The following is a 25,302-nucleotide window of genomic DNA, read 5'->3' on the forward strand; positions in this document are numbered from 1 at the left end:
CTGCACCTCGATCATTAACAGTTGACTGGTCTGGTGTAACGCACCTTAGTAGTGGTAAGGATTACCCTCGTCGGTACAGAACCCCTTCGACTATCATATATCGTGCATCATGTCTCACCAAATTCCTTCCTTTGTTCTGATCACTGGGTACTTCTCCTTGGTTGAGTTAGTTAATAATAGGGGTCATCCATGTATCTCCTAACTCAACAGGTAGTGCCTTCTGCTTGGTTATGCTTATTTCTGCCAAGTATTCGATGAGAACGGCATTCAGGGTGTCCGCATTGTTGGCACTGGAAAGCTTGGATAAGGCATCAACATTGGCAAGTGTCAACAATTCGTTCACCATCCTAAGTCCCTTGGCTTGATACTGCCCCAGTACCTGGCACTATACTGTTTGAGAATCATTGAATATCTCTAGGCACTGTGCATGCACATCCCGAGCTAAGCGTAATCCTGTTAGCAATGCCTCGTATTAGCCTCATTTCTTAAAGCGTTGAATCTAAATTTGAGGGCACATTGGATTCGATGATTCTCCGGAGTGATCAGTATGATTCCTACACCTGAGTTGTGTTCATTGGATGCTCCATCAACATATAACTTCCATACGGGAGTATCTTCTTCCCTCTCGGTATCTCCATTCTCCATTTGGTAGGAATGGTCTTCAAAGTTGGTGCCTTCGACTATGAAGTCCACCAATGCTTGTTGTTTTATCTTTGTCCTCGAATGATAAGTGATATAAAACTATCCTAACTCCACCGCCCATGTGAGTAATTTCCACGAGGCCACTGGTTTCTAAAGAACTTGTCGTAACGGTTGGTCAGTTAGGGGTCGGATCGAGTGAGCTTGGAAGTATGGGCGCAACTTTCGAGAGGCCATTACTAAACAGTAGGCTAACTTTTCAAGAAGGGGATACCTAAACTCCGCACCTACTAGCCTTATATTGATATAGTACACAGGGTGTTGTACCTGTAGGATCTTAAAATTTAAATCTAGATGCATGCTTCCTATTATTTTTCCAAACACATAATAGAAACATAGAATAACATGACATACATATGATCATTAGATTCATAAATTAACATAAACACAATGATGTAGAAACTTACGAATACGCAGCGGAACTAGAACAACTCCTTCCTTCAATCTCTCTAACCCTTGATTCCTTTCTGTAGCAGAGTATTATCAAGAGATTGAACTAGATCAGCAACACAGTCTTCCTCACCAATCCTTTGATCAATCTAGAACTAGTGTGGGCTGGTTCTCAACACATGAGATAGAGATCTAGAAAAGAAGAAGAGAAAGTGGCTAAGAAAGGATTAGAGTGTCTAGGTTTTCACTTACCCAATAAATCAACTGAGACTGACTTATGAAAACCCTAGATATCATATTCCTTATATAGACAACTTAATGGGCTTTATTTAAATTTAAATTTAAATTTTAAATTAATTAAAATAATAAACAAAATGATAAAAGCATTGGGCTCCCACAAATGGACTTGGGCCCAATACTTTTATTTTGAATTTAAATCCCAATTGGGCCTAAATTCAAAACATTTTATTTATTTATTTATTTTAATTAATTAACTAAATCCTTATTCAAATTAACTAATTATAATTTGAAACTTGATTTAATTTTCATTTATTTATATTGACACAAATTTGTCAATATTAATAAATTTACCCAAAGATTCTCTTTTATTCTCTAAATCTCGTCTCTCTATAAATTTTTCAAAATTGACCTAGTCAACTTTAAAAAATCCTAATTAATAATTAAATCAATTAATTGAGACATTCTAGATGATTTACTCAAAGGTGATGTGGGGACCATGGATCCATGAAATCAAGCTCCAATAAGTTACCGTGAATTTATTTACGAATAATTTCACTACCTTATTAATTCATCGTGACTCCACTATAGACTTGGAATTGAACTCTTGAATTCATAGAACGTATTTTCCAAACCATAAATATGTTATCCATTGTTATAACCATTACAGTTAGTCAATCCTCTATCGATGACTTACTATCAAGCTGGGTGAAAATTACCGTTTTACCCCTCATCAGTATTTTATCCTTAACTCCCACTAAGTTCCTTATAAATGATATTTCCGTGAACTTAATCACAGAAATGAGATCTCAATCATTTAACCTTTTGAACAAAGCAATTAAGGAAATCATATTTTCACTTCTCACACAGAAGTTATAGATTTCATATCTATGAATAATACTCCCACTCAGTTTCATTACTAAATCTCCAAGATGTAAGTATGGGCTAGACCGTAGGGTAAGCTGGTAACGAACAAGTCAAAAGATTTAAATAATATAATTAGCAGAATATTATCACTCAGAATTAAGATCGACTTAACCTATGGTCAACATTGTGATATTGATTAGATTCGATAACAACGATACTTATTTATCAATCAATAATCAATATCGGTCCTAGTCTGATGTAACCAAATACATCCGATCATATCTACTTGGTCAATGCTTTGGACAAGACATCACACTCCTAATGTGTAAGTAGATCATATCGTAGATTTCCTAATCAGTGAAAATCCAATGCACTGATCTAATCTAGGACTTGTTCTTTTGAACATATAATTACAACTATAATCCACTGTGACCTAGTCACCATAATTGTAACTATGCATATGTTCAGGATTTTATGAATGTTTGTATTAATTGAATAAACATGTAATAAAATAAGCGAACAATGCAATTAAATAAACAAAATGATTTCTACTTCTTTTATTGATAATAATAACGTGTTACATAGGAAAAATGGTTTTATTAAGGGCATAAAACCCAACAGTACCCTGTTCTCATCTTTCACCAAAGCAGCGCTGATTGCATGCTCGGTGATTGCCAAATAGATGAATAGTATTTCACCATCTATTGGCTTCGCTAGGACGGGAGGTCGAGCGAGATGCTTCTTCAAGGCTTGGAAGGCTTTCTCACATTCCTCGGTCCATTGGATCTTCTTGCTACCCCTCAGTAAGTTAAAGAAGGGGAGACACTTGTCCGTAGACATTGATATGAACCTACTAAGGGAAACTACTCTCCCTGTTAAGGTTTGCACTTCTTTGATTTTGGTAGGTGGCTTCATGTAGATCAATGCTTTTATCTTCTCAGGGTTAGCCTCAATTCCACGTGAATTGACTATGTATCCGAGAAACTTACCCGAACCAACTACAAACGAGAACTTGAGAGGATTTAACTTCATGGGATACTTCTAAGTATTGCAAATCATTCCTCCAAGTCTTGAACATGCCCTCCAGCTTCTTTGGACTTGACCAACATGTCATCGACATATACCTCCATATTTTTGCAGATCAAGTCTCGGAACATGCCATTCACTAAATGCTGGTAGGTGGCTACTGTGTTGTCCATGCCGAATGGCATTAGCTTATAACAACAAAATCCCTTGTCTGTTTGGAAGCTGGTATGTTCCTCATCGAGTGGGTGCATACTTATTTGATTATACCCAGAATATGTATCCATGAATGAGAGTATTTCATGTCCTGTAGTTGCATAGACCAGTTGGTCTACTATGGGTAGTGGGAAGCAGCCTTTAGGGCAAGCCTTATTCAGATTTGTGAAGTCCATGCATGTCCTCCACTTCACGTTTGGTTTTGAGACCATCACGGGGTTTGATACCTAATATGGGTAGTAGGCCTCCCTTATAAAATTGTTTTCCTTGAGCCGCTCAACCTCCTCCTTCAGGGCTTAAGATTGGTCTTTTGTCAAGTAGCCTCCTTTTTTGTTGCACCGGTGGGTAGTTTTTGTCCTCATTGAGGACATGGCTTACTACAGACGGAGAAATTCCAACCATGTCTTTATGTGGCCAGGGAAAGACGTCCTGGTTCTTCATCAAAAATTCTACCAACCGTGCCTTAATTTCCACCTTTAGCTCCTTTCTGACTTTGATTACTTTAGTCGGGTCCTCCTCATCTAGTATGACTTTGTCAAGATCTTCGACTAGTCCTACCCCCATGACGTCATCCCCAAAGCAAGGATCGATGTCATTTCCATCGGTTTGGGATACTTTCTATAACAACAAATCTTCGTTAAAATGAGCCCTCCGCTCCAGTAGAGTGTTTCTTTCAATGTCAACTTTCATGTTGACAACCTCATCAGTTCCTTCATTCCTTTTGCAGCAAGTTGCTGCCATGTTTTTTACGCATGATCCTATCGTTTCCTTAACCACTGATGCATTATATCATTTACGTGCATCACTTTGGTTACCCTGTACACATCCTTGCCCTGGGCTTGTGGGGAACTTCAAAGACAAATGCCAGATAGACATTGCTGCGTGTAATGCCATCAAGAGGGGTTTTCAGAGCACTATGTTGTAAGCCAATGAGAAATCTACTTCCAGGAACTCTATCATCATAGTCTCGTGCCTATGGGCATCCCCCACCGTGATCGGTAGTTTGATAGTTCCTGCTTGTACTAGGCATTCTTCCGTGAACCCATATATCACTTGGGAACAAGGAGTCAGGTCCTTGACCCTAAGCTTCATCTTCTTGAGGGATGATTTGTAGATGATATCTACTAAGCTTCCCATATCCACCAAGCATCTCTTCACACAGGCATTGGCATTTTGAATGGTAAGGACCAGATGGTCATTGTGGGGGTACCTCACGTGCCTGACGTCTACCCCATCTAGGAACTCCTGCAAGGTGTTGATGGGGTTCCTGTGGATGCAAACCCACAAGGGGCTATGATAACTTATCCCTATCGAGATGGAAACAAACTTCCCTTCATCTCTTACTGTGGATGCTCGGTTTGCCTCTCTCATGAATCTTTGGAAGTAGTCCTTCAGGGATATATCCTTCTCTTGCTTGATGTCAGCTAGCTGATTGGCATAAACTGGTTGAATCCTCCAGCACAGATGACCTTGAAAAATTGTGTCCTGAGCTGTTCCCAGGAAGTGATGGATCCAGGTTTGAATTTCCAATACCATTCATGAGCTGAGTCAGAGAGAGTGGTAGGGAATTCCCTGAACCTATAATCATGCTCGACACCGGGTAACTCCATCTTATTCTCAAACTTTCCAATGTGTTGTACTGGGTCCTCCTTCCCAGTGTCTGTTGGAAGTTTCAGGGTCTTGTATTTCAGTGGTGGTTGAGCAGCTTGGATCATGGCACTGAAGAGACTCCCACTTCTATGAGCTAGCTCGATCTTGAAATGTTTCTTGTCAGACCCTGAACAACCATGGTGAGTGCATCTATTTGAGCCTGCAGTGCTGGTGGGATCACTGCTCCAGGTGGGGTAGACGTCTCTGGTGCCCCCTCTTGAGCACTGGTCCTCCTGTTGATGACCTTCCTAAGATATTGAGGTTGTGCATCTTTACCGAGCCTATCAAACAAGGAATTGGTGTTGTTCATCGGTTCATTTCCCTTCTGAGACTGAGGGTGTAGGGGTGGTAGGTCCGCCTTGCTATTGCCAGTGCGATCCTTACCCCAAGCCTCTCCTCCTACATGACTATGAGACTTTGAGTGACCATTTCGATTCCTGTCATGCCTCTCAGATGTTTGACCTTCCTTTCCCATGTCGTTTTGTTTGTCCCATTGGGAGGGGGCCTTCGGGTTTGTAACACTCTTACTCTGAGATGAAGTGTTATTCTTCTTAGTCATGGATGAGGCTGTCTTGGATTGTGCCTCTTCATCCTGTTTATGGGAAAGTGGCTCTGAGAGAGTCCTTGGGGTTCAACCCCTCCCCTGGGACTCCCTGTTACTGCTATCTCACATCCTTGCTGCTTTGGCCTGAGCCTCCCTCATCGCCTGAGCAACAGCTTCAACATTAGCTCAGGCTAACTGGGTAGCCGCCTCTAGGGCCACAGTTGCTTCTTGTTGCCTCCGGTCAGCTTCCTGCTCTGTCTAGATCATGCTCTGGACTTGCTCATCTATCTCTCTAGAGGGAAATTGCTGCAGTAAAGGCCTCCTGCCTCTCCAAAAATTGTGTTATTTCCTCCTGATGAGCATCCTATGGAGCTTCTGCATCAGGTTGTTCTCCAACCTCCACCTGAGGTTTGTTAACGAGATCGATGGGATCCTGAATGGTGGAATCCGTGAGAGCGGTCTTCTTGTCTGACTGGGTTTTGGAGGAATCGTAAAATTGATGAAAGTGTGTTTCATGATTTCGTACTCTCAATTAAAGCACCAAAATGTTGACCTGTGAAATTGGCCAATGATCTCGCATCCCTGCTGCTTTGGACTGAGCCTCCCTCCTCGCTTTAACAACAGCTTCAATGTTAGCTCAGGCTAACTAGGTAGCTGCCTTCAGGGCCACAATAGCTTCTTATTGCCTTCGGTCAGCTTCCTGCTCTGTCTGGGTCATCCTCTGGACCTGCTCATCTACCTCTCGCCGTTATCGTTCCATAGTCGCCATTTGGAGGGCAATTGCTGCAACAAAGGCCTCCTGCCTCTGCAGAATTATGCCATTTGCACCTGGTGAGCATCCTGTGGATCTTCTTCATCAGGCTGTTCTCCAACCTCCACTTAAGGTTCGTTAACGGGATCGATGGGATCCTGAGTGGTGGAATCCGTGAGAGCTGTCTTCTTTGTCTGACTGGGTTTTGGAGGCATCGTAAAACTGATGAAACTGTGTCATGATTTCGTACTCTCAATGAAAGCACCAAAATGTTGACCTGTGAAATTGGCCAACGATCTTGCATCCCTGCTGCTTTGGCCTGAGCCTCCCTTCTCGCTTGAGCAATAGCTTCAGCGTTAGCTAAGGCTAACTAGGTAGCCGCCTCCAGGGCCACAGTAGCTTCTTGTTGCCTTCAGTTAGCTTCCTGCTCTGTCTGGATCATCCTCTGGACTTGCTTACCTATCTCTCACCATTTTCATTCCATTGTCGCCCTTTGGAGGGAAATTGCTGCAGCAAAGGCCTCCTGCCTCTGTAGAAATTGTGCCATTTGCTCTTGGTGAGCATCATGTGGATCTTCTGCATCAGGTTGTTCTCCAACCTCCAACTGAGGTTCGTTAACGGGATCGATCGGATCTTGAGTGGTGGAATCCTTGAGAGTCGTCTTCTTTGTATGATTGGGTTTTGGAGGCGTTGTAAAGCTGATGAAAGTGTGTTTCTTGATTTCGTACTCTCAATGAAAGCACCAAAATGTTGACCTGTGAAATTGGCCAATGGTCGTATGTACAGTATACAACACCTTTTGTATGAAATGAATATAATATACGACAGATTACAAATATCTTAAACAAACACACATAACTTTTATAGTGGTTTGACCTTGTTCTGATGAATAATAGTAACCTAATCCACTTAGTCTTTAGTATTGAATCACTCGATAGACAATTACATGGATGAGCTGAAGTAATCACTCATTACTAATTTGCCCAGAGTTTCTCTCCAAAAAATATCCCTCTTACAATCGATCCCAGATCCAACAAGCCCATTTTTATGAAGCCTTGGGTCTTTATTTATAGTACACAGGGGTTGTTACATGATAAGTATTATTGGAGATCGTGGTTTGGTACACAATTATTGGGTAGTGGAGATACGTGTCCACCTCCCCATGATTATGAGATCATGGGTCTTCTCGTTGTTTCTCTGGATCGTGGTTGACGATGCACGATTGAAACCTTCGGGAAAATGCTAAGTCTTCGTTGGTCTTAAGAATTAGGTGCTGGGCTCGATGACCCTTTAGAGCTTGGGTGCTAGGCCTGATGACTCTCTGGGTGCTAGGCCTATTGATCTTATGGGTGCTAGGCCTGATGACCTATTGGGCGCTAGGCCTACTGATGTTCTGGGTGCTAGGCCTAAAGACCTTCTGGGTGCTAGGCTTGTTGATCTTCTGGGTGCTAGACCTGTTGATTTTAGCTTGAACGAGCGAGAACTTTAACCAGCAAAGTGTATTTGGGAATTTATCCAGCAAACCACCCCATGAAGAATAGGTTGGGCTGACCACCCCATGCAGTTCTTGAGCATGTCAGGCCGACCACCCCTAGGGGCTGGGGTCAGGCCGACCACCCCTAGGAGGTTTAGGCCTGATCGACTTCCTTATAGGTCCTGGACCTATCCTATTTTGCTCATCGGTCTTTTTTTCAATACTTTGTCATTTTTCCATGACTTGTGACGCCACGTGCCGCTTGCTCATTCGCCACGTCATCTCTTAGATTTTGAGGGATAACATAATTAAACTTTGGGTTTTAATACCCAAAACTTTCTAAGGCACGATTTGAATTTTGGTAGTTTAATTCAAAAATAAAATTAAATAATTTAATTTTAATAAAATAAAATTCAAGATACTTTTAATTTTTGATATTTTAATTAAAACAATTTTAATTATGGAAGATAGCAATTAAAACATTTTCAACTAAGGAAAATAATCAATATTATTTCAATTAAAGAAGACTCTATATTAATATAATCAACATTTTAATTCAATTTCTGATTTTTAATTAAATGAATAATTAACAATATTATGGTAACAACACACAAGGGTTTGTATCTAGGTTGTACCAAGAGAGGCGACTACTGGAGGGTGGTTTGGTGGTGGAGGCTGGGCTGGGCGCGGTAGGGGTGTGCTTGGTGCACGGCTGGGCGTATGAGGCTGGCGTAGGGGTGCGGGCTGGCACAAGCAGGCGTGTTGCTTGGGCGTGCATGGTTGGCGCAGGGGTGTGGGTGGGGGCGCTGCTTGGGGCTAGGCTCGGGCTCGGGCCACAACAATTTTTTTTATCCATAATTAAAATATAAATAAAAAAATTCCTATGCCCCAAAATAGCTTACATATTTCATCTAGAAATTTTAAGAACAATTCTTAAACTCAAAAGCACCATTATTAAACATGTCATAAGAATCTATCATCATGAAAATAAACATCCATCCATTCAAACATATATCGCGTATAATATAAAAATGCACATAATACCCACACAACAATTAATAATATGCATAGATTAATGACCTGCTTTGGTACCAATTGTTGGAAAAACATACATAGTACACTGGGGAATAGGCGAGGGGCCCATTGTGTGTAGAGCAACAAAAAAATTCCATCCATTCATATAAATAGTTTATATGAACAAGAAAATATACAGACAAAAACATTAACAGACAATATTTTTAATCATGCAACATATATATAAATATACAATATATTTATATATAACATAAAAACATATATTTGAATATTCTAGAACATAAGCATTTACCTCATGAAGCCTATCAAGTGTCCATGAGTCTTTTCATATATTTATCGATCTTCCTATCCAATTCTTTGAGCACTCAAACCATGATCTTCTAGAGTGTTCTCTACACCTCAAGATGTGTGTGGGCACATAGAGAATATGTGTTTGCAATTTAGGAATCACAAGTATTTCTCAACACATGAGAACTTTGATTATGGTCTGAGAATGGTTAGAATAAAGAAGAAGATGATAAACTTTTTGTGTGACAAAAATTGTGAGAACTATTCTAAATTGTGTTTTTGTTTCTATATCTCTTATTCTTCTCTTTATTGTATATCATATATATTGAGATTATTCTATTACCTTATTATTCACAATAATAATAGTAACATAATAATAATATCATAATGATGATAGGAATTGATTTAGGTAAAATCTAACTTACCAAATTTCAAAAAATTATTTTTAAATGATTAATTAATAAAATAATTAAAATAAAAACAACACTAATATAATATTAGTGTAGTAGTACACGCATGGCACAGTCCTTAGACTGTGTCATGCGTGAACTGCTATTTTTCTTTTCAGAGATATTGCATTTTTCTTTTATTTATTTATTTAATTAAAATCAATCTTCCATAAAATAATGTATTAATCATTTTAAGGAAAAGATGACAACCATATTTCAAAATTTAAAATTCAAATTTATGATCATCATTATCATTATCTTTTAAAAATTCAATAAATCAAAAAACTATTTTTTGACTTACCAATTTTATTTTCTCCTACTTAAATAAAATAATGAATTTAAAAAATTAATTAAATTATTTATATATATGAATTTCAAAAATTAATTAAATTATTTATATATATGAATTTCAAAAATTATATATTTAAATTAATAAATATAATTTTGAAAATCAATAATTAATTATTCAACCTCTATTATCATATAATTATATACTTGACCCAAAGAAAAAAATCATTCTCAAATATCAAAATTACAGTTATACCCTTGTATCAACTCTTACATTGATATGGTGTTGATAGAGCCACCCTATGGACCTGTAATATCAAGTTCCAATAAATATTAGATTATTAATCAAAGCTCTTTGATTAAATAATCATATTTATTAATCTCATGATTACTCCACTATAAATATGAGATTGAACTGAAGAATAAAGTATCCATTGATATAATGATTACATACAACGTTAATTATAACGTCCTCGATAGCCAAGACCGTTACACTGTGTGTTTATAAAAGTGCTAGACTTGCTAATCAAGTCATCTAATTAAAAACGTGTTACTGAAACTATAATAGAACTAGGGTTAAAATATTTTGGTCTCAAAAGCTGCATTCCTTATAAATGACATTTTCTGTTTACACGGGATCCCAAAAATATTAAGACTAAAACCATTTACAAAAGATTCAAGAATTAAATATAGTATTAGCCATATTAAGGCAAAACAGACAATTAGGAAATCTCTGTCCTGATCCACTCCTCGGCCATGGCGACCGAACAGTTGGCTATGTACATTCAGCCCCGCAGCTCTCCATCTCAGGACTCGTCTAACTTGCCTTTGCCTTTACCTGCACCACGTAGCACCCGTGAGCGATGGCCCAGTAAGAAAGCACAATAACAGAGCATAAGCAATCAACAGACAATCCAATATCTCATATCGCATAACATATTCTCAACCATATAAACATTCATAATAATCAAGTATTCAACATACTAAACATATCAACTCATAACATACACCAAACCACAAATGATAACTAGGGTTAATGCCCTCAGGACGTACCCTCCGTTATCCCACTGACTCCGGCCCGCTTAAACCGAGCTCAGTGAATATTAAGGTGTCCTCGGCTACCAGTGGCCAAGCCGCGCCCTGTGCTCAAATATTGTGTACGGCACCCTTAGGACGCTATCACATGTCCCATGGCATGATACCATCATTGAAATTATACAGATATTGGGAGCACTTAGTCCCATCACCAACATATAACCGGGTGCAGTTTTCTTACCCTTGGATTTGCTAGCTTTGTTCACTGTGATCCTCAAGCACGATCCTTCCCAAGCCCTAGCGCGAACCTAGCCACAATCATAGACCAAAGTCATCACCAACCCTCAAGTACATAACCTAGCCTCAGGACCAATCCCGAGCCCTCGGGAAGTCCTAATTCCACCAAACAGGGTGGTGGAATCGAACCCCGAACCCTTGGTCAAAAACCCCTGTAAATAACCCTAAAATCCCTTTCTGAAGACAGGGTAGCGCTATAGCGCTCATTGGAGGGTGCTACAGCGCTATAAATAGAACCAAAATGCCCTCAATATGCTTGGCCTAGCGCTACAATGCCCAAAGGCTAGCGCTGTAGTGCTAGTCACAGACTGCCAAACTGCTCAATTTCTTCCTACGATTTCTCCCGAGCCAAACTTAACCAAAACTTCCCCAAACTTTCACCAAACTCAAAATCAAGCTCATTAACATGTCTAACTCACCCCAAGCATCATAACCATACAAAATCTAACCACATGCACCCCTAATCCCAAAATTTACCATAGCTTCTCCTGGACTTCAGAACTCAGGAAAACACAATCAAAACTTCAAAGTTTAAAGTTTAGAATTTTATACCTTTGATGGAAGTTCGACCTTAAGTTGCCTCTAGACCTCCTTAGCTTGCTCTTCCTCAATCCTTGGCTCCAACTTCCCTAGAATTCCCCATCAATTCAGCTTAGATACCTTAGTTAAAAATCAAAACCAGAACTGAAGAAACTTCAGAGTCTTACCTCAACCAAGTGGCCTATCCTTGCTAAACCGTTGCCAAATCTTCAAGTCAGACCAAGAACTCTTGCCTCAAGCTTACCCTGGTTTCCCCTGGGTTTCTGCTCCAAAATATCTCAAGAAAATGGTGGAGAAAGCCTAAACCGACCTTGCCTTCCTTCCCTTCTTTCTCTTTCTTTTCTTTCCTTCTTTTTTCCTTCTTTCCTTTCTTTTCAGACTTCTATTGTATTCTACAAACTCCACTGAGCATAAAGCCTTAATTGAACCTATCTCTTATAAGCCAAATGACCATAATGCCCTCCCACTAAATTCTAAATCCTTTAATCCACTTAGGGGCATTTTAGTCATTTTACCCAATTCCCACTAATTCCTCGAGTGTCTCTAACATTTTCTGCTTACTTTCTGATACCTAATTAATCACCAATTATATTCCTCATTATCAAAATTAACCTCAATATATTCTCTAAATTCCCATTTATACCCCTAGGCTCGCCCGAGCCGGGTATAAATCCCCGCCGTGACTTTTCGCTAATCTGCCCACTAGGATCGTCTCGAATCACAGATATATCCACATAATAATGTGGTCTCAACAATTATCACATATATACATAGTTATGCCCGCAACGGGCAAAAATTACGATTATGCCCTTCTAACCTATTCAGGGTCTACATGCATACTAATACACATAGTCATGCATCTCAAGTATTCAAATAGTCATATAACATGCTTTAAATTATTAACTCACATATATTCCAATTATGCCCTCCCGACACACTAATCAAGGCCCTTAAGCCTCTTTAGTAAATTTGGGTCGTTACATTAATCCTCTATTAATGGTCCATAAAATTACCGTTTTACCCTTTTAACTATATCTTGTTCTCAGAGTACCATTGACTTTACTAGTGAAGGTTGTGTCACAACAAGTTTGTAATGAAGCTCTCATAATCTTTTCAGTTCCAAAAGTCAACCCAATTGGGGAACCATTATTCAATCTATAAGAATGTATATATTCCATATCTATTAACAACGTCCACAACCATATATATCATTGAGTCCCCAAAATAATTGGTCTTAGCCTGATCATTTTGACAAACCTTAACGCATGAATCAAATTATCAGATGACATATATAGGAGTTCATAGCAACCTTAGTATTAAGATCATCGTGTATATGATCATTGTTTGATGTGTTTGATTAATAATAAGAAACATTGTTTAAACAAGTATTAACAAATCACATTTGGTCCAGTTCTATATATCACTATATATAAAGTACATTCACTAAACTGTACTACTACACTAGTAACCTGGATCTAGGTCACTTGTATTCATAATTCTAGCGAACCGTACTACCATCAATTAATCTAAAGATTCCATAACTTTATTTTACTGCGAACTATTTTAAGTTTATTATCTTAATCTTGATCCGCTCATACCAATATGAGAATAATACCACATAAATTAACTTTAGAATTTTCTGATATTTACTTAAGATTACCATCATAATATCAGACATATTGTATATGTAATAATTCAATTCAATTATATATTTTATTTAAAAAATTTGTCAACTACAATTGTTTTAAGGGCACTATTCCCAACACATCCGAGGTAGGCTAATGCCCTAGACAAAATTCACTATGAAAAATAAAAGATATTACAGCCACCAATGTAATTTAGAGAGATCTAAAGAACCACTCTCAAACCCCAATTATGTATCAAGAACAATTAGAAGAAAGTTACAAACGCTAGAGATTAATTCCCCAAGAACTAATATATCTCTGTATTACAAAAGTCACCCTCTAATTCGATCTAGAGTGTTTTGAACAAAATGGGTAAATATAGTTCTAATAAGAGAACCTATCACATCAGCAAATCTTGTCAAAACTCTTTTTTTGATTAAAACCTAGAAATTTTGAGACATCCAAAAGCACATTTTGAGACATGGGCACATGCCGCAGCTAAAAACATTATTGGTCGCGACCACTTGGAGGTCATGGCCTGACATCATCCAAGCCACGACCACTATATAAAAATGAGGCAACTCTTCAAGAATGAATTTTCTAAAATCTTATTTACACCAAACTCTTTTATTTTTAATTCAACTGAGTTTAGTTTTTTTTTCATTAAATTAGTATATATATTAGAAAAATTGGTTGCAAAATAGTGTAAAAAGTTGCACTTAAGTCGCAATATAATATATTTTTTGTGGCAAATTATCTCTCACTATTTTAGTGTAGTGAGTTCCTCTGTAAGTTGTTTTAGTGACCCACGTATTTTAAAATACAAATAATTTTAAAATCAAATTTTTAGACAACTAAAATATAGTTATTGATAAAATATCATTGAAAAATCTAAAAAAATAATAATTAAAACATAAAAACTTCAAATGTTTAAAAAAAATTCAAAACAATTCAAAAAATACACACACATTCATAAATTCATGTAGTATAATCCTTTTATGTATGAATAAAATATTTCCATTTAAAAAAAATAAAATCTAAATAATATTCAAAACCTAAATTCAATAAATTTTTTCAACTTAAATCAAAATCAAAATGGGTATTTACTTTTTCTCCTTCATTTCTTGTTCATCACCACCCTCATTAAAAAATACATCTATTTCATAATTCAACAACAAATCTACATTATGAATTTACTAACAAATTGCACAGACAATGACCAAAGAAACAGTTCTAAAAAATAAATCCATAAGAATATTCGTCTCCATCGTTGTCCCTCCCTTCCCATGGGTACATACTGTTAGAAAAATTTATACAGGATCTTTATTTATTTTCATATAGATCTAATATTAAACAAGTTAATATGAGACAACCTAGAACATGTTTCTAAAATTTAATTCAATGAGAAATAATGATAAGAATACCTACATTATACGCAGCGGAATGAATGAGTCATTCCTTCCGTTTCTCTAACCCTTGTATCATTTCTATCGCAGAGTATTACCAAGAAATTGAACTGATCTTTAATTTTCTTCACAGTCTTCAAAAGTATCCTTAGAATCACCTAGACTAGAGTGGGAAATTCTCAACACATGATATAGATACAAAGAGAAGAAAAGATAAGAACAATAAGGCTTAGAAAAGGACTTATGTTTAGAGAGAATCTAAAACCTATAAGAAAACCAGTGTTTGTCATCTAATTTCAACTCTCACTTAACATTCCTTTTATAGATTCAACTAGGTCATTAATTTAATTAAAAAAAATCAATAAAATAATAGCCAATTAACAGCCATAGGTCGAAATTATCATGGGCTTTAGGCCCATGAAATTTCCCATTTTATTATAAGACCATTGGACATAAAATCAAGGCCTGTATTATTTTCTATTGATTTAATTAATTAAATAATTGTTTAAATCCGTTATCAAATTGATTATTTATAATTTGAACCTTGATTTAAACTTATTTATTAATTTAGATACAAATTTATCTCAATTAATAAATATGTCCTAATTTCTCTTTTCTTCTCTAAATTAAATAACTTTGTGAGACTATCCAAAATTGACATGATCAACTTTGATAATTCTAATTGATAATTAAATTAATTAACTGGGACTATCTACATGATTTTATCCAAGGTGCAGTGGGGACCATGGGCCTGTGAAATCAAGCTCCAATAAGTTATCATAAATCTAACAAATAAATTTACTAACTTATTAATTCCTCGTGACTCCACTAAAGACTCCAAATTGCACTTTTTAATTCATAGAACACTCTATAACAAATATAGATACATTATTATTTATCCATTGTTATAACCATAATTGTCACTCAATCCTCAAGAGATGGTCTACAATGAGATGGGACTAAAATACCGTTTTACTCCTCGTTGTATTTTATCCTTAAAACACTTAGTTCCTTGTAAATGATATTTCAGTAAACTAATATTAATTACTGAAATGAGATCTCTATAATTTAGCACCTTGAACCAAACTAAAAGGAAACCATCATTTCACTTCTTCATCAGAAGCTATAGATGTTCATATCTATAATTCAAACTCCCACTCAATTATACCATCGAGTTCCCAAGATGTAAGTATAGGCTAGTCCAGGTAAGATGGTAACGAACAAGTCAAAGAACTCAAATAATACAACTAGTTAGAATTGAATTAACCTATGGTTAACTATATGACATGATTAGAATAGATAATAACAATATGCTTACTTCTCCTATCTACTGTCAATATCGGTCCCGTCCGATGTAACAAATACATCTGATCGTATCTACTTTTCTAATGTTCTGGAAAGAAGACAACACTACAATGTGTAAGTAGATCATATCGTAGTTTGGCAAGTCAGTGCAAATCTTGTGCACTGACTAATCTTAGGACTAACTTAATTTGAACATATAATCATATTTATATTCCATTGTTATTACGTCACTGTAAATACCATTAGCTATATGCTCAGAATTTAATAGAAGTTTATATTAAACAAATAATTATGAAAATAAAACATGTGAACAAAGTGAATGACCAAGTCAAAAATGATTTCTATTCTTTTATTGATAATAAATGAGATAGCAAAGAAATTGGAACTAATTGAAACTAATGCCTTAATTCTACTAATCCCATTTTTTTGATATGCTTTTCAAATGTTGCTTCTGGTAGTATCTTTGTAAACGGATATGCCAGATTGTCTTCAGATGCAATCTTCATAACCTTCACATCTCCTCTGCCCACATATTCTTCAATAGTGTGATACTTTCTTTCTATATGCTTACTCCTCTTGTGACTACGAGGTTCTTTCGAGTAGGATATCGCTCTTGTATTGTCACAAAACAACACAAGTGGTTTATCCATTTCTGGAATAACACCAAGAACCAAATAGAACTTCTTTAGCGAGACTATTTCCTTAGCTGCCTTTGACGCGGCTATGTACTCAGCCTCCATGGTGGAATCTGAGATTACAGACTGCTTTACACTTCTCCATATCACAGCTCCACCCCCAAGAGTAAACACCATTGTAGAAGTAGACTTCATGTCATTGACATCAATTTTAAAATCTGAATCGGTGTAGCCTACAGGGTTTAGAACATCACCCTTGTAGACTAACATACAATCCCTAGTCTGCCTTAAATACTTCAGGATATGCTTAACTGCTATCCAATGTTCCGGTCCTGGGTTTGACTGATACCTGCTCACTACCCCCATTGCATAGCAGATATCTGGTCTAGCACACAACACGACATACATTAGACTTCCAACTACAGATGCGTAAGGAACTTTTCTCATTGTATCTTCCTCTTCACGAGTCTGGGGAGACTGCTTCTTTGAACGATGAATTCCATAGCGGGACGGTAAACGTCCTTTCTTGGAATTTTTCATTGAGAATTGTTCAAGCACTTTATCTATGTAAGCTGCTTGTGATAGAGCTAAGAGTATGTTCTTTCAATTCCTAATGATCTAGATACCTAGAACATAACTTGCTTCACCCGAATCTTCATCTGGAATTGAGTACTTAGCCAATTCTTCACATATGACAATTTGTTAACATTGTTTCCAATGAGTAAGATATCATCTACATAAAGAACTAGGAATACCACTATTTGATTTGCCTTCAGTTGGTAAACACAAGGCTCATCAATATTTTGTTCAAAGCCATAGATTTTGATTATTTCATCAAACATGAGATTCCATGAATGAGAAGCTTGCTTAAGTCCATAAATTGACCTATTCAACTTGCAATCTTTTCCTTCTTGTCCCGCTACTTTAAAACCTTATGGATGATCCATATAAATTACTTCGTGTCTTCAACAACCATATTTATTTCACCATCCAAACCATAGCGATCTAGGTTCCTAGAAACCCTCCCACTACGACGAGGCTTCGTGGCCGTTTGCTCAGGAATAGTGGTACTTTCTTCATTTAAATCGACTTGCGTCAGTTGGATATGAAGAGTGGGAATTTCATCATCATCTCGCGTTGATGACGATGGAACATTGGTTGGAGTCAATTCTTAAACCATCTCCTCTAAAACTACTTTTCTGCGTGGTTTGAAGTTTTGGACATAGTCATTTTCCAGAAAAGTAGCATTTGTAGAAGTAAACACTTTCTATTCTGAATGACTATAGAAAAGTCCACCCTGAGTACCTTTAGGATAGCCAACAAATATGTAAACTTCATTTTGCGGTTCTAGCTTTCCTTCCTTTTTCCTTAGGACTTGGGCGGGACACCCCCAGATTCTATAATGGCGTAAATTAGGTTCACATCCATTACACTATTCTAAACCTGTTTTGGGGATGGATTTAGATGGCACAACATTGAGAATGTTGTTTGCAATTTCAATTGCATGTCCCTTGAACGAAGTTGGTAGAGTTGAGTAACAAAGCATGCATTTAACCATTTCCAATAAAGTTCTATTCCGGCGTTCTGCTACACCATTTTATTGCGGAGTACCTGGGGCAGTACGTTGTAATAAAATCCCAAGTTCAGTTAAATTATCTTGGAACTGCATATGCAAATATTCTCCACCCCTATCAGATCACAAGATCTTTAACGTTTTACCTAATTGGTTCTGAGCCATCGATAGGAATTCCTGAAATTTTGAAATTTTTTATGATTTCCTATGCATTAGGTAAAGACATGAGTATTTAGAGTAATCGTCAATGAAAGTGACGGAATACTCAAAACCACCCCTGGCTTGTACATTCAAAGGTCCACAAACATTTGAATGCACAAGTCTAAGTGGTTCTTTGGCCCTATCTCCCTCTGTAGAGAATGGACGCTTAGTCATCAATTTGCCTTCTAGACAAGATTCACAGATAGGGAATTCACTAAGGCAAGTAATATGTATGTATTTGAATCCTATCATAGCCAATGTGACCTAGTCTTAAGTGCCATAAATACGTCATATTATCGTTATCAGTCTTTTGACATTTATAGGTCCTAGGTATAGCTACTTTGAATAAATCATTGTTAAGAGCGAGGGGTTTGTTAGGTCGCAGAATATAAAGCCCATTTTCCAAACATCCAATACACAATTGTGATCCATTGAAAGAAATAGATATATTAGAACTTGTACGAGTCATAATAAATTGTTCTAATTGCAACATGGAAATTGAAATTAAATTTCTACAAAAATCTGGAATAAAAAATACATCATTTAAAATTAAAAATTTATTTCTCAACTTCAGACGATCTCTTCCTCTAGCTTGGACCGCGATGAACGCTCCGTTCCCAACTCTAAGCTTTAAGCCGCCTTCATCCACATCCTCCCACGATTCCAGAAGCTGTAAAGATTTGTAAACATGGTTGGTAGATCCAGAATAAATAATTTAAACATATTTATCATTCTCTAAAACACATGTTCCTAAAATAAATGAACTATAATCATTACCTTTGTTTTTCGATGATAGAAACTTAGGGAAATCTCGTTTTAATTGCCCTTTCTCTTTGTAGTGAAAGCATTTATCTTTACCTTTCTTGTTTTTCTTGTTTATCCTTTTAGGCGTCTGTGTATTTGGTTGTGCACTCGTCTTGGCATCCTTTACAGGCTTGGGGTTGTTGTTTTTTCCACCTTTCCTCTTGTTTCTAGCTTTTGAAGATGAAGCTTGGTTAGCTTCAGCCTTAGCTGGATCAGCAGCAACAACAGTAGTCTTATTTTCTCCTCCTTTACTATGTCCACCCATGATAGGCTCAATAATCTGAATCTCGTTCATGAGCTGCGTCTGACCATAGTTGAGCTAATCACGAACATGCAGGCTCGATGTCATTTGAGCATTTACGGTGTCATCACGAGCATTGACGGTTCCATCACGAACGTGCGGACACGGTGCTCGTTCTGGGGATTCCTCAATCATGACGAACTTGGAGTTGTCACCAATCAACAAAATGTGGATGTTTTTCTTCCATTTAAGGAAGTTTTCTCCAATGAGTTTCTCCATCGAAAGTTGAGAAAGGATGGGAGTTGACACAGAAACCACTTAACTTAATTCTACAAATTATCAATAAAATAGAAATCAATCACATTTGCTCAATAAACTCCTATTCACACAAATTTCAAGAAATCGCACAACATATATAAAAAATATGTAAGATATGAGAAAAAAACCAAAATAATCATATCTCTATGTCTTTAGGTTTTTAACTAATCTATCATATCCTTGTCCCGGTTGGCGAGAGTAAAAAATACCACTAGTTAAATAAAGTTATCAACTTATTTAATAATGGACACCATTATTAACAACCTACAATTCAATCAAAATAAGAAAACAAAATCTCTTATTTTATGAGCTAGAGCCATGGTTTCGATAATCAATAGATTTAGTCCTAGTAGTCACCGTAGGGGTGAGTCTAGTAGAATTTGACCTATAATTATCTATCTTTCGAAATCTAACCTTGTCAAAATAACTAATGAACATCTTTCGTAGGGGGATGAATTAAAGCGTCTCGAGGCCCCATTAAGGTATTGACTTTGTTAATCAACGATGGAGATCAAATATAATTCTTAAAATAAACTCATTATAAAATTAAAAATAGTATTTTTAAGAAAATTAATGACTATGGTTCTCCAAAAAATTGAAAAATTAAATTTTTAAAAACCAAAGTCCTATAATTTCCTATTAATTCTAAAGTGTCACATTGAAACAAATTCAATTAATTTGTTGCTAATCAATATTTTGGTTTAACTAATATATTGAACATATACAATTAAGTCCAACTCAGGTAAATGGGCCTTAACAATTGGGCTTGTATGGAGGAGGACTGGGTTGAGTATGTCGTTCCCACTACAAAGGCCCCCATACTTCCATACAAGGTCCAAAGGACATGAATTTAAAACTTCATTTTATTAATTGTTATTAATTGATTAGGCCCACTATAGTCATGCAAAGCAAATGTGCCTTCACAAGTGGAATCACCCACACGAGAGGAATTTAAACTTTACATTTTTTAATGGGCCCAAATAAAACATATTATCTTATGAATATTTTATTTGGCAAAATCCATAGATCTAACAAACATATAAGCCACTATATGCATCTAGCCCAATTGCAAAAATACCACATATAGTGAAAACATACATGTTATAATTGGATGGGCCTAATCATGTTACTTTATGAGCAATTCTATGAATTTATGCAAAAATACTACAATTTATTTCATTTGCAAAAATACCACAATTTATTTCATTTGGAAAAAAAACCTTAATTAATTATCTTGAATTTATCAAAAAATTCAAATTAATTAAATTTTTACAAAAATAAGTCAATTTAAATGACCCTCCAAGACTGCAGATGCTTCTGGAATTACTGAGGGGGATGATGATGAGGTGTCATCACAAGGACAAGTCCAGAGCTCAGTGATGTTTTCAGGCACCCCCATCTTTTATTTTATTTGGTTTTTTATATCCCTTGTACCTATGCTTTCACAAGCTGAAACAAGCGCCTTGAGGCTTAGTTTGAGGTTATTTCTCCTAGTGATATTCATATACTTGTTTAGTGCATTTTTCGTTACTTTATGATCTACTTTTGTTCCCCTTAATCTATTATCTTGTTATACTTATGAGTTTCAAGTTCTTGCACACTGACAATCATAGGGGTTATCTTTAGATCGAGATAGTTTTTCGATGACTTGACCAATCAATCCTGGTTGATATCCTGGTTATACCCAGGAATTTTCCCGCCTAATAGGGTTATACCTGTTAGGAATCAAGTCTCATACCTGGTTATGTCCAAGAGTTTGTCCATTTAATAGCGTTACACCTGTTAGGAATCATGTATCGGACCTGGTTATGATCAAGTGTTTGTCTGCTTAATAGCATTATACCTGTTAGGAATCAGGCCTCAAATCTGGTTATATACAGGAGTTTGTAGTTGAATTTTGTTTCTTTGAATTTTCCTAACTTAATTTGTATTTGGAAATTCTTTAAATTCGAGCTAGCTATAAAAAGGCGTTGAATAATCAATTTTCCAAATTCTATGTTTCAAATTTTATCCAATCAAACTAAATATTTTTAAAGAATCATCGAGGATGATACGCCCCCCAATCGATCAGAATGTATGGATATTCTAGATCTCTTTTACAAAATGAGTACGTGATACATCGCGAGAATAAGATAAACACATAGCCATCCCGTTTAATATAAATAGAATGACTTTTATAGCTGATAATATTTTTTTAAGATGAAGAGCACTCAAAGTCTGTTGTACCAATTCTCCACTTGACCGAGCTTGTTTGAATGTTCCTTCAAAATCTCCACGATCTAGTATGGTCCTTCCCAGTTTAGTCCCAATACACCATCTTTAGGATCCTTACTCGCCAAAAATACTCTTCAAAGCACCTAGTCACGTAGCTCGAGTCTACACTCTTTTACCTTCGAGTTAAAGTAACACGTAATTCTCTACTGATAATGGGCGAGCTGTAATTGTGACTCTTCCCACTTTTTTTCTACTATATCTAGGGATGCGTTGACCAATTTGTGTTTTCGATCTTGATCGAAGGTTTTCTTTCTATGTGTTGTCACTAGCACTTTAATTGGGAGTATATCTTCACTTCCAAAGGTTATAGAGAGGGAGTGTGCCCTGTGGAGGTGCAATGTGAGGTCCTATAGGCCCAAAGTACTTGTGGGAGCTACTCGTGCCATAATCCATGGGTTTCATCTAGTCGCTTTTTTAAGCTTTCCTTTATGGTTTTATTTGCAGCCTCGACCTGCCCATTAGCTTTTGCATATGCCATTGAAGAGCAACTCTTAATTATGTTGTACTTCTCAAAAAAGTTTGTGAAAAGATCACTATCAAGCTGAATACTGTTATCAAACACGATCTTCTTCAGGGTTCCAAAAATGACACATGATGTTCTTCACTATAAAATCTAGGACTCTCTTCGAGGTTATGGTCGCCAGAGGCTCGACCTTGACCCACTTGTTGAAGTAGTCGATGGTGACAACTGCATAGTGAACTCCTCCTGTTTCTGTTGGTAATGAACCAATCAGGTCGATCCCCCATGCTGCAAATGGCCAAGGGGATGGGATCATGGTTAACTCAATGGGCGTTGCCCAAGCAATCATGGCAAAGCGTTGGCACTTGTCATATTTCTGTACGTACGAGGCCAATTCCTTTTTGAGAGTAGGCCAAAAATAACCGTGTCTCAATATCTTTAGAGCCAGGTTTTGTCCCCCAGCGTGGTCTCCGCAGAAGCCCTCATATATCTCTTGTAGGATGGTATGTGCTTCTTCGGGTAGAACACGCCGCAGAAGGGGTAGCGAATTCCCTCGTTGGTATAGAATTCCCGCAACCATAACATACCGTGGGACTTGATATAACAATTTTCTTGCGTTCTTTCAATCATTTGGTAGTTTATCAGTTGTGAGGTATTCCACTATGGGGGTTATCCAGGTCGATTTTGTGTTAAGCACTCCGTCCTCAACTGATTCTTCCGTTATGCTTGGTTGTTCTAAGAAATCTACGTGGACCACATTTAATGCATCTCCTTCTTTGGTGGTGGCGAGTTGGGCTAAGGCATCCTCATTGGAGCTCTGCTCGTGGGAGACCTGCTCAATGGAACAAAATTTGAATTCAAACAACTCATCTATAACAATGGCAAGATAAGTTGCTGTTTTGATACCTTAAGCTTGAGATTCTCCCAATAACTTATTAACCACAAGCTGAGATTAACTATAACACTGGATCGCCTTTTCTTTTAGTTCCTTTTCCACCCGTAATCCTGCCAATAGAGCTTCATATTCTGCTTCATTATTGGATGCATTGAACCTGAAACTTAGGGCTGTATGGAATCGATATCACTTAGGTGAGATCAGAATTATCCCAACTCCATATCCATTCTCGTTAGATGATTAATCAACAAAGAGTTTCCACAACTCTTGCACTGGTTCTCTCATTGGCTCGTTCTGAAAACATGTACATTCGGCTACAAAGTCAGCAAGTGATTGACTCTTGATTGTGTGTGGCATATACAGTATCTCAAACTGGCTAAGTTTGATGGCCCACTTAAGCAAATGTCCCAATGTTTCAGGCTTTTGTAAGACTTGCATTAAAGGTTGATCGATTAAGACATGGATGGTGTGGAACTGGAAATAAGGCCTGAGTTTTCTCGAGGCCAAGATCAAGCAGAACGCGAGTTATTCTATTAAGGGATATTAGGACTTAGCTCCCATAAGTCTTTTACTCACAAAGTACACCACTTTCTGAGCTTGATTTTCCTCCCGAACTAATACGGCGCTGACCACATTTTTTATCACAACTAGGTAAATAGTAAACATGCTCCAGTTGTCGGTTTCAATAGTATGGGGGGTTCAACCAGGTGAGTTTTCAGATGTTGAAATGCATGTTTGCATTCTTTGGTCCAATTTAACTTCTTGTTTCCTCTGAGGAAGTTGTAAAATGGGATACACTTGTCTGTTGATTTTAAAATGATACGGTTTAGGGCCGCTACTTTCCCACTTAGGCTCTGTACTTCTTTATGCGACTTGGGTAAGGGAATTTCTAGAAACAATCTAATCTTCCCTTGGTTTGCCTCTATCCCCGTTGTATTGACTATGAAGCCCATAAATTTTCCCAACGAAACCCCAAAGCAGCACTTTTGGGCGTTTAGCTTCATGTCATATTTCCATAGCATGCCAAAATATTCTTCCAGGTCAGTTACATGGTCATTCACTATCTTTGATTTAACGAGCATATAATCGACATATACTTCAATTTTATTCCCAATCTAGTTAATGAACATTTTGTTGACTAGTCGTTGGTACGTTGCACCAGCATTCTTCAGCTTGAATGGAATAACCTTGTAGCAATATACGTTATGCTCGGTCATGAAGCTTGTGTGTTCTTCTTTTATAGGATTCATTGTGATCTAGATATATCCAGAATATGCATCCATGAAAGACATGAGATCGTGACCGGATGTTGTGTCTACCAAATAATCAATTCGAGGTAGTGGAAAACTATCCTTACGACATGCCTTATTGAGGTCGAAAGAAGTCAATGCAAGCTCACCGCTTTCCATTGGGTTTTGGGACCAAAACAGGGTTAGCAACCCAGGTCGAATATTTTGCTTCCCTGGTGAATTAATACTTCAGTAGGCGAGCCACTTCATCTTTTAATGCTTTTGATCGCTCCTTCCCCGAAAGCCTTTGTTTCAATACATTTTCAGGCACATTCCTGTCCAGATTCAAATTATGCATTATCAAATTTGGACTGATTCCCACAATATATTCAGGTGACCAGGAAAAGACGTCCAAGTTATTTCTCAAAAACTTGACCAATTCCTTCTTCCTTTCGGTTCTAAGATATTTTCCAACTTTTACTACCCTTGAAGGTACTTCTTGGTTGATACTGATTTCCTCAAGCTTTTCCAACGCCTAGAGCTCAAACTTGTC

The sequence above is a fragment of the Humulus lupulus genome, chromosome 5 (assembly GCF_963169125.1).
Source record: "Humulus lupulus chromosome 5, drHumLupu1.1, whole genome shotgun sequence".
Taxonomy (NCBI): Eukaryota; Viridiplantae; Streptophyta; class Magnoliopsida; order Rosales; family Cannabaceae; genus Humulus; species Humulus lupulus.